General features: G+C 42.6%; 2 pseudogenes across 2 annotated transcripts; one reads left to right on the top strand and one right to left on the bottom strand.

The window, feature by feature from the left end:
• The first annotated feature begins 1,729 nt into the window (after positions 1 to 1,729).
• Positions 1,730 to 3,116, top strand: LOC149834280 (trihelix transcription factor ENAP2 pseudogene; annotated as a pseudogene). The gene has a single exon (XR_016432521.1). The product of XR_016432521.1 is annotated as a trihelix transcription factor ENAP2 pseudogene (transcript).
• Positions 2,184 to 8,420, bottom strand: LOC149834281 (uncharacterized; annotated as a pseudogene). Its single transcript, XR_016432429.1, has 8 exons — positions 8,283 to 8,420; positions 6,048 to 6,219; positions 5,816 to 5,962; positions 5,162 to 5,288; positions 4,857 to 4,937; positions 4,561 to 4,753; positions 4,217 to 4,481; positions 2,184 to 3,746 (listed from the first exon to the last, which is right to left on the bottom strand). The product of XR_016432429.1 is annotated as an uncharacterized LOC149834281 (transcript).
• Between the last annotated feature and the right edge of the window lie 1,622 nt (positions 8,421 to 10,042).

Genomic DNA, 10,042 nt, shown 5'->3' on the forward strand with positions numbered 1-10,042 from the left:
TATGTAGTCAAAACTAAAAAAAAAACATCGGAAGGGCAAAAACCCTCATTTAGCTACTATCAATTTCACACCTACCCATTTATATATATTTAGAGCCTTGCAAATTTAGTAATGGATCATGTGTTTTTTATGAAAAAAATGATATTTGAAACCTAAAAATTTTACAACGATTTTGAACCGTTTGATTTTTTGAACCTTATAAAAGCCCATCCATGTATCCAAATCAAACACTTCAAGAGCTGATCCCTATAAAATAATTTATAGTCAGAATTTGAAGTAAAACAAAAAAACCTGAAAAACTCATTTAGCATGTGTTATTTGGCACCAACCCATTACTCTCTCTCTCTCTCTCTCTCTCTCTCTCTCTTTATATATATATATATATATATATATATATATATATATATATATATATATATATATATATATATATATATATATATATATATATGGGTGGAAGTGTGCACAAGCTTTGGCGGTATAGACCATGGTTACTTTAATGTGAGGTTGCCAGAATGAAGGACTTTTTTTTTTAAAGGCGAGCTGGAGTTAGGCAAATCTCACCAATTATTCAACGTACTATTGGGTTTTGAACCTGCAACGTCGAGCACCAGTGGGTAGAAGGATGGATTTATCCTAACAGTGAAAAGGTAAGGATGATTCTTGAGAATGATATATAAGGTAGGGATGATTTTGGAAAAAACACTTTAAAATTAAGAAATACATAAAAAAATAAAAATACTTAGAATTGCCCAAAAGCGCTTTACTCATCTCGTGGGCCACAAAATTGAAGTTGAGTGTACTTCTTGGTGTGCAAGGGAATAACCAAAAGAATATCTATAATTGCAAGTTCATTTCACTATAAAATCTAGTGTTTTGGACAATTTGTTGGCTAAAACTGTCGACATGCCAAGGCATCACCAAATTTACACATGCGCACACATGCACAAAAGAAAAACCCTAGATTATATCCCTCATCCATGTGAATGAACGGCAATCCAACGGTTCTAAAAAAAAGATTGTGTGACTCATCTAAGAGGTCAATTGACAATGTGTCTGGGTCTATGATCCTGGGCTGGTTTCTCCAAGGAAAAAAACCTCCCACAGGCGACAGTAGGGTTTAGGGTTGGAGATGCGAGGGTCCCTGACATGATCCGCTCTCTCCATAACCCCTCCAAGGGCCTGTGATTCCAACAAACATGACCCGGACGTGTGGGCGTGGAAGCAGACCCAGATGGCATTTTTCCAACCCGAATCCGCTTTCCCAGCTTCCCTCCCCTCGGGTCAAATACGAACGTCGATACCGCCGCTCTCACCACGCAGGTGACGTCACCCCACCTAGGAAACTAGGGCAAGCAAGAACGAGGCAGAGAGACTCCCCCCGCAAACGCCGTCACCCTCACTTTAACGCCTCGTCAGTCGTCACCGTGGACCCGCCGCACCCACGGGCCAACTCGTCAAAAACCGCCGTGACAGACCGGCCATCTCGATGCAACCCCAAAACCCTAAACCGCTAGCTGTTTCCCTACCCTAGCACCACCGGAAAGCCCATCCACCCATCCCACTCCGCCACGTGTCCCACCGTCCCGATCTACGACGCCCCGTCCGGCGTCACAAACGCGTCGAGGGTGTCAAAACAAATTAAAAAAAAAATTAAAAGCCCGAAAAACCATACCTCGCCGCCGTCTATAGAGAGACACACATCGCCGGTCGGCGAAAGATTTCTTCAATCCCTCTCTTCCTTCCTCCCTCCCTCCCTTCCCACCCACCAGCGGGGAGAGAGAGAGAGAGTCGGATAAAGGCGACCGTTTTCCGGCATTGATCTACTAGATTCCGGCCTTCTCATGTGAGACCCAGATCGGCCTTTTCTTTCCTCTTGTTATCATCAGTACAATCATCTTGTTCTTCCGTTCATGGGAGTGTAGCCCATGGACGAAGCCGATATGCACCAACCAGCGTCACCACTAATAGCCATAGCTACCGTGCAGCAGCAGAGCAACGGCTGCGCGACGGCGGCCTCTTCTTCGATCCCGGTGACCGTCGCGGCTGCAGCCGCCGCTGCGGCGGCAGCGTCGCCGCACACGCTGACGCTTGCGCTGCCGATCCAGGCGAAGCCGGGGCACGGCCGGGAGGACTGCTGGAGCGAGGGCGCGACGGCGACGCTCATAGAGGCGTGGGGGGAGCGGTACCTCGAGCTCAACCGCGGCAACCTGAAGCAGAAACACTGGGAGGACGTGGCCGAAGCCGTGAGCGCCCGCGAGGGCCGAGCCAAGCCCGTCAAGACGGACGTCCAGTGCAAGAACCGGATCGACACGCTCAAGAAGAAGTACAAGATCGAGCGGGCAAGGATCGGCGGCGGCGGTGGCCCCAGCAAGTGGCCCTTCTTCCACAAGCTCGACTACCTAGTGGGCCCGGTGAGGAAGGCCGGCGCCCTGACGCCCTCTCCCCCGCCGCAGGTCACCATGGCCTCGAAGACTTTGGGAGCCCTCCGTGCTGCCGGCAGAGCCATCCACCACCACCATTCAGCCCTGCAGGGGTCCGATAGGAACTCTGCGTCGTCCAAATCGTCGCCGGATTCGACGGATAGCTTCCCCCCAGAGACCATCAACGGCAAGAAACGGAGGTTCGCGGCGGAGGAGCCAGCGCTGCGGCGATCTGTGGCGAGCCACTCGATCAAGGAGCTGAGGCGCGCAATTCTCAAGTTCGGAGAGGTGTACGAGCGCGTCGAAGGATTGAAACTGCAGCAGATCGTGGAAATGGAGAAGCAGAGGATGAAGTTCACCGAGGAGCTCGAGTCGCAGAGGATAAAGTTCTTCATCGAGACCCAGGTGGAGATGACCCAGATGAAGCATGCAAAGCATGGGAATAACCACAATCATAACAATAACGCAAGCTAATAATGTGATCTACCCCCATCTCTCTCTCTCTCTCTCTCTCTCTCTCTCTCTCTCTCTCTCAATTGATCTACCCCCAATTATCTATCTTTGTCTAGGAAGATTGCCAGTAGAGGAAATCAAAACTATCTGCAGTGTTCACAGTCAAGCTTTGGAATTTGCTCTCTACCAGTTGGGAAGTAGGATATGTAAAAGAGATTGGGTTTAGCATTTTTTTGCTGCCCAGATGAATGATTCTCTCTCTCTCTCTCTCTCTCTCTCTCTCTCTCTCTCTCTCTCTCATACACTGGTGGAACGCCCTTCTCTTCTTTAGAATGGTTGAAAAGCAGTATCATTTTTTTGGTACTTCGAATCTGCAAAAAATAACTGAGATCCTCCAATCATATAAAAAGTTGAAAACAAGAGTTTGTAGATGATTGACAGGCTTATGAACATGTCTGGTGCAGTCAACAAAATGAGCATACAAGTTTGGGGTGAATTCATCTCCAATAAAGGAAATTTTTCTATTATAAAATACTTGGGAGGTAACGATCATATTACCAACTAAAACAACAAAAAGTTCCTCTATCCCCTCGGTATGATGTACACGGCAATAGTAAATAAAGTCTAGAAATGACTATCCTTCATGTCTCAGCTAATTAGACCATGGATCAAGCCTTGCTTGTTACCCGTGTAGATCTCATTGGGATCCTCATCATAGAACAGTACGGTTACATCTTCAAGCACTTCCCGAACGATAACGACCAGACTTTCCTCGGGAGCTGATCTTCAGTGCAGAGACCCTGGCACAAATCTTCGCGATGCACTTCCCGGTCATTCTGTTACACATGTTGGTTGAGCCGACTACATCAACTGCAGTCTGCAGAGGATCCAATCTCAGAAATTCCACAGGAAAAAATAAGAAAGAAGATGCAAATGGTATTGGTAGCAGTTATAATCAGGGCCTCCGGTTTGTTGGTGTTGGACTGAACCAACTCCAAGCCACGAATAGACCGTGCCTCGACAAAAGCCGATTGATGAATTAAAGCCAATTGTAATCATCGAGCCCACTACCAAACTGGGCAGTTCATGCAACCATGTGAACTTGGATTAGATCAGATTTAACAGAACGAACCATAACAAGCAGTTATTTTCCTGTTCCAAGGGAAATCAGGTTGACAAGTCAAACAAATACAGATCTTTGATGGACTTTAAAACATGAAGACAGGCCATAATTTCAAAAGGGATAAAGGAACAATTACAAAAATAAATCAGCTAATTTGGTTTAAAGCAACATCATTTCCTTGAAGAATGGTTTATAGAAGTAGCATTTGATGCAGTACCGTGTCCATCCTCGTGAGTTTCCTCTGATTTACAGTAGGAGATAATTAGATCCTGATCACTGGTGATATAAATGTTATTTGTATTGCAATCTGGGTGCCATAGTAAGTGGTCCTCAAAGGAAGTAACCAGTTCTCCACGGAAATTCCACACAGCAACTGTTTGGTTTAGGAATGTCAAGAAGAGGTGGTTCTCATAGAGGAAAATGAAAGCCGAAGGGATCATAAACTCCGTCCGGCTAACTTGTGCTATTTGTGAATTTCTTACCTGTTTTAACAGTTAAACAATGATACACGCAAGCAAAGTGCGAAGAGAAAACAAATAATGACAGATGGCCGGTACCCACATCAACAATTTGCAAGTTTTCGTTTTCTTGCTTGACCAAGAGCTTCTCTTTAAACTGCTCAATGAAATCAACCTTCTTGTTGCGATGTAGCAAGTGGTTGAAAGATTTTAATACAGTTCCATCTTCAATTGAGAGTATCTCAAGAGGAACATAGCCAGGAGTTCTGTTGTATATTAGGAGCATTATGCCTGGACTGTTATCACAATAAAAAGCAAGGATTCACATGTATACTTACGGCTCCCCTCAGGAAGTCATTGAACATTACTAGTCAAAAAAACGTGGAAAAAGATGAAAACCTGATTTTGATCTCCTGAATATCTTTGTCAGGTATTGACTACAGAAACGAGTAGTTCTTCAAGTCAAAAACTTCGTATATCCTGCAACAGTAGGCACATAATCAATGGGCACTCACTGATATTTATAAGCAAAGTTACAAACTTGGAACCAAAAAAGAACTGAAATCAGGCACGAAACTGTCAGCTTGAGGCAACCGAAAGTTCGTTGATGATGGGTTGCCCAAGCCTAGAGGAGACTTGACCCAAGTAGCCATTAATCGAGTATCTAGCACTTGGAAGCATTTTGGATGACACAAGTGACTCACCCATCCTGGGCTGAATAAGTCAAAAACCTTTCCATTCACATCATCAAGCTCAACAAAACCCGGTCATTTAAGAGATTCTGATTCAAAGAGTGCATATCCAGAATCTAATTGGTTCCTTCTAATATACCTGGAAACAAACAAAAAACACAGGCCATGGAGGGTAAGTCAAAGAGAACTTCTAGAAACTAGGGATCAGTGTCCATAAAATTTCATACAGTGGCCCTGATTGAAAATTCAAAATGGGGTCAGACCCACGTCTTGGACTGAAACACACAGTAATTTGGGGTTCCTATGTCTAATAGGCATGGCAACAGAATATAGTATGCAGCTGTTTTCACAGAGCTTCCATCAAGAACAGTACAGGTATATGGTTTGGGAACAAAAGCCAAGTGGCCAAGAGACAGGAAGATCAACTGCTGTGTGGATCAATTATGCACCAACTTTGGCAAACTGGCTTGAATAGGGTGGTTCCCTCACCAAGTCCATGACAATCTCTTTTGTCTTGATTTGATTCTTTTAACCAACCAAGGCCATGAAAATCTTGCCTGGCACTCAGAGCAAGTCGCCAAATGGTAAGATTACAAGATCTTCGTACACATTAGTACTTAACACTGTTATATATGATATCAATAGCAATACCAGAAGTTCTCTTACTCTATAGGAGTTGTTCTACACTTCAACTAAAACAATTTGAAGCATAAACTGATACAGTAATCAATGAATCATTATTTTTGTTACAGAAAAGGCTTCTGATCACTTCATCTGGGCTGATGTTCAAGAAGCAAATCAGCCTATTTGCAGCTGTCAGAACCACCATGGAAATACAGTTAAGAGGTTTTGCCAAGATTCATTATGTGAACAATAAAAATTGCATATGAAATCTTACTCTGACTGAATGCAGCACAAAGACCAGACTGAGCAAGAGCAAATATAACATATCTTGCTGCAACGATCTCTATGATTTTGGATTGCTTCTTAAGAAATTGCAACTTCAAAAAACAGTGAGCTTTTGGGTCAAAAGTATCAAATTCCTTTTGCACACAGCCAAATACGAGGAACTTCAGCACAGACATATTTTGTTAGAGAAAGATGATAAAGATTAAAAGGGCAACGCGATATAAGCATTTTCAGTTGTGTTTTTTAAAGCAAGTTCTTGCAGATCCACGCTAGGCCTTCCAACCGATGCATGATGAAAAGATGTTGACAAAAGGCCAGAAGCATAAAAACCAGAAAGAAATGAAAGTGTATGAAATTGAAAGTTGTTTCTTAGCAAAAATTGGCAGTTTAAATTTCAGTCTGGAAAGAAAAATGCAGACAGAAATGACAGAGGAACCAAGAAGAAATAGCATATAATCATGTGACAAACGACTGGACCATACTCAATTCCCAAGGCCAGAGAGAAATATAGCATTTCACTTCTTCAGAAAGTTGGCCCTTCAACTTTTCCATAAAGTTGTTTTAGGATTCCAAGAGGACTTAATCAAACAAGAAAAGGGCTTCACCCCCATGAAAAGCATATCATTTCAATATCAATTCACACATATATAGGAGTTGCATACTTGGATCAAGTGCAGTTACAATCCAATTTCATTATTCAGAAATTTATTTTCGAAGCTTTATCATGTATACATAGTATATGGTTGCAAAGACTTGCCAGATCTGATTAGTTTTTTTTTGGGGTATCCACTTTAGCCTTTTAATGTAGTTCAGAGGAGTATTTACTTCTCAAGGAGTCAAGTACTAGGCGGTTAACAGCCCAGAACCCAACCAGATGCTTCCTGTTTGGCAACTCAAGAGAGACTATTAAAATTTGTCACTTGAGGTATTATCAAAATTTAACACCATAATTTGTAAAGTAAAGTTCTCAGATTTTTTACATCTTGGAATTATTTAAAAAGATTTATTTACAAATTCATGTAGTTATTTGAATCTCTAGGCAACGTCTAGGCACCAAAAGGGCTGGAGCCATATGGGTAAGAGACTTCATGAGCCGCCTGGTGAATGTCAACCATAAAAAGTTAAGCTGCGGAATGTTGATTATATAGCTTGTAAATTTTTTATGTCTAATGCAGTCAGAGCAGCAAACTAAGACCCAACGGGAAAAAACAAAAATAAATTTTAAAAAAAAAAACACTTATAAGTATCCATAAATTAATGAATATGTTATTCTCTCCTTTGAATTCTAGTGAATACGATAGCAAAATCAAACAGGAGATATACCCCATTGGAAACTCCAACTTCAACCAAACATGTCAATGAGATACCACATATTCTTAAGCTTCTCATTATGGGATTTGTGACAACTTATCATTCCAGAAGCATATGGCAACTTCCAAATAATTAATTGTCAGAAGATATTTTCCTCAGAAAGAACGCATGTTAACGTCCCAATAGAGAAAGGATCAACAGCATATACATCAACTAATAATCGAGCATCAGATCTATAGGACAAAATAACGCACTTAAAAGCGTAGATATAACCTGATCTCCTATACAACACATACCTTAAAAGCACAAAGCGAAGAAGAAACACAATAAAATCCTCGGAGTAAAGATTCGTAACCGTCCTATCAATGGTAATTACTGCAAGAAACCTCCATTTCCTTTCGGAGTAAAGAATAAAACATCGCAAAATCCAAGCTAAATAAAACATCGCAAAATCTAGGCTAAATAGCCATCAACCTTCTATTGACAGAAATTACTGCAAAAACCCTCCTTATTCACTCACGAAGTGAAGACGAAAACGCTAAACCCTAGACGAAACGATTTGTTAAAAAACTTATTAACGTGAATTAGTGGGAAAAACACTCAGGCGCTTCATTTGCCTTCAATCAAAACCGTTAGTTAAAAAATGCATCACTCTCACACGCTTTCTATCGTGCCTAACTGAACCAAAAAGAAGAAGATCGTGTTCTGAATCGTTCTGACATAGACGCTCAACCCTTTTCTTTCTCCAAGAAACCGTAACCGGAATCATCTACGGGAAAACACTCCAGAAGAATAATTCCGGAATCTGCATGCCGATGAAACTCGAACGAATGCGATACCCAACAGAGAAACGGGTGGACAAACGCTAAAAAAACGAAGAATCGTAGTGGAGAGGAAATCGACGACCTGGAACTTCTCCAAGGCGTTGGAGAGGTTGCTTCCCACGCTCCAGAAGCAACCGATCTCTCGCCGCTGGAGCTTCTTCACCGAGTTCTGGGAGACGCTCGGCCGCGGTCACCCCCAGCCGCGCCCTTGCCGGAGTGCTCTTCATCTTAAGAGAAAAGGCACGGTGTCCGTACGAAGAAGACGACGAATTTTCCAGCAAAAAAAATATCGGAGGATAGGGATTCAGTAGTCACCAGCGCTCACCAGAAAACTTCTCCGGCGGGATGGTCGATTCTCCGGAGCAGAGGGCTCCGATCTCCATCCCGAGAGTTTTTCTCCGACGACGGAGAGACGAAAGAAAAAAATTGGCGCGTTAAAAAGGCCCCAAGTCTCTCTCTCTCTCTCTCTCTCGTATACAATTACTAAATTAAATCTTTCTTTTTGGTCAATGACGAACAAGACTAATTTTGAGTTTTAGAGGGAAACTAAGACGAGGGTGGAGTGCGCGGTCACTAGTCAAAGAATTTTTTCTGTCCTTGTCTGAGAACATATGGGAGATTTTAGTAATATAGTCTGCTGGTGCCACTCATAAACAACGAGCCGAGCTAGCTTGGGCTCGGTCTCGGCTCGGGCTGGAATAAACGAACGAAGCTTGAACACAAGCTCAAGCTCGCTGCATATAAACGAACCCAGCTTGATCAGGCAATCTAGCTGTGTAGAGCTCGATTAAGCTCGGTTTACATAGTTATATAATGCATAAAATATTATATGTAAATTTTATGTTCACAGATACCTCACAAAATTAGGTTTTCTCAAATGGGTAAGGTTTAGCCTTTTGGTAGTTCAAAACCCATCGTCTTCATTGCAGTTTACATTTCTTTTAAATAAAAAATACTCGGCTCGAATGATTCAAGCCGAGTTTGGACAATTTTTTTTTAATTTCGGCTTGAGCTGAGCCGAGTCGACCTAAGCTAAGCTCTAACTTGGCTCGTGCGCATCCCGAGTGGTGAGTACACGATTTTGTATTTGATCTTCGAGTCCGCTCCCAAACTTCAAATTTATGGGTCGGGTCAGGTCATCCGTCAACGGTAGAGGTACGGTCAGCACGTGAGTCGGGTTCCAACGAAGAGTGGCCGGCCTGGTGGAAGTGGGCAGAGAAAATGACCTTTTCTTGAGGGAGATAATTAGGGGGTGTCAATGGGTCGGGTTTACCTAGAGCCGACAATAACAAAAACCTATAAGGTCCAGTTGTAGTGACAAATAAGAAGACTTGATTAAGACCTAGGTCCGGACCTAAAGGTTCGATTAATAAATGGACTCGGGTATAGTTTTTGAAATTTTATATCAGACCTGAACCTGACCCGAGTTTCAATTAAGACTCACAATTTTTCAATGTAAAAATGATAAAAATATTATTTTACCCGGTATGATCCAGGTCGGGTTCATGTAGTTGTCATGGCCGGGTATGGTTTCTTTTATAGTAGACCCAATTAGACCTGGACCCAGACCCGATTTCATACCTGAAAATCTGGTTTCACCAGGGTCCGAACCAAACCCGACCCGTTGACACCCCTAGATATAATTAAAATGTCACTTTGCTTGCAGAAACATTTTCTATTTTAAGCTTTTCTCTCATACAAAGGAAAGAGAACCAAAATTTAGTGTTTTGGATCATGTGAGGTTACAGTTCTTAAAACTAATCTCCAGTCGTGATCAGTATGTGGAGTTAGCAAGTCGAGCACACAAACACAAGGTGTTCGTCTTAGCTTGGCTCAGGTGAGTTGGTGC

The sequence above is a fragment of the Nuphar pumila genome, chromosome 6 (genome assembly GCF_984573655.1).
Source record: "Nuphar pumila chromosome 6, dmNupPumi1.hap1.1, whole genome shotgun sequence".
Taxonomy (NCBI): Eukaryota; Viridiplantae; Streptophyta; class Magnoliopsida; order Nymphaeales; family Nymphaeaceae; genus Nuphar; species Nuphar pumila.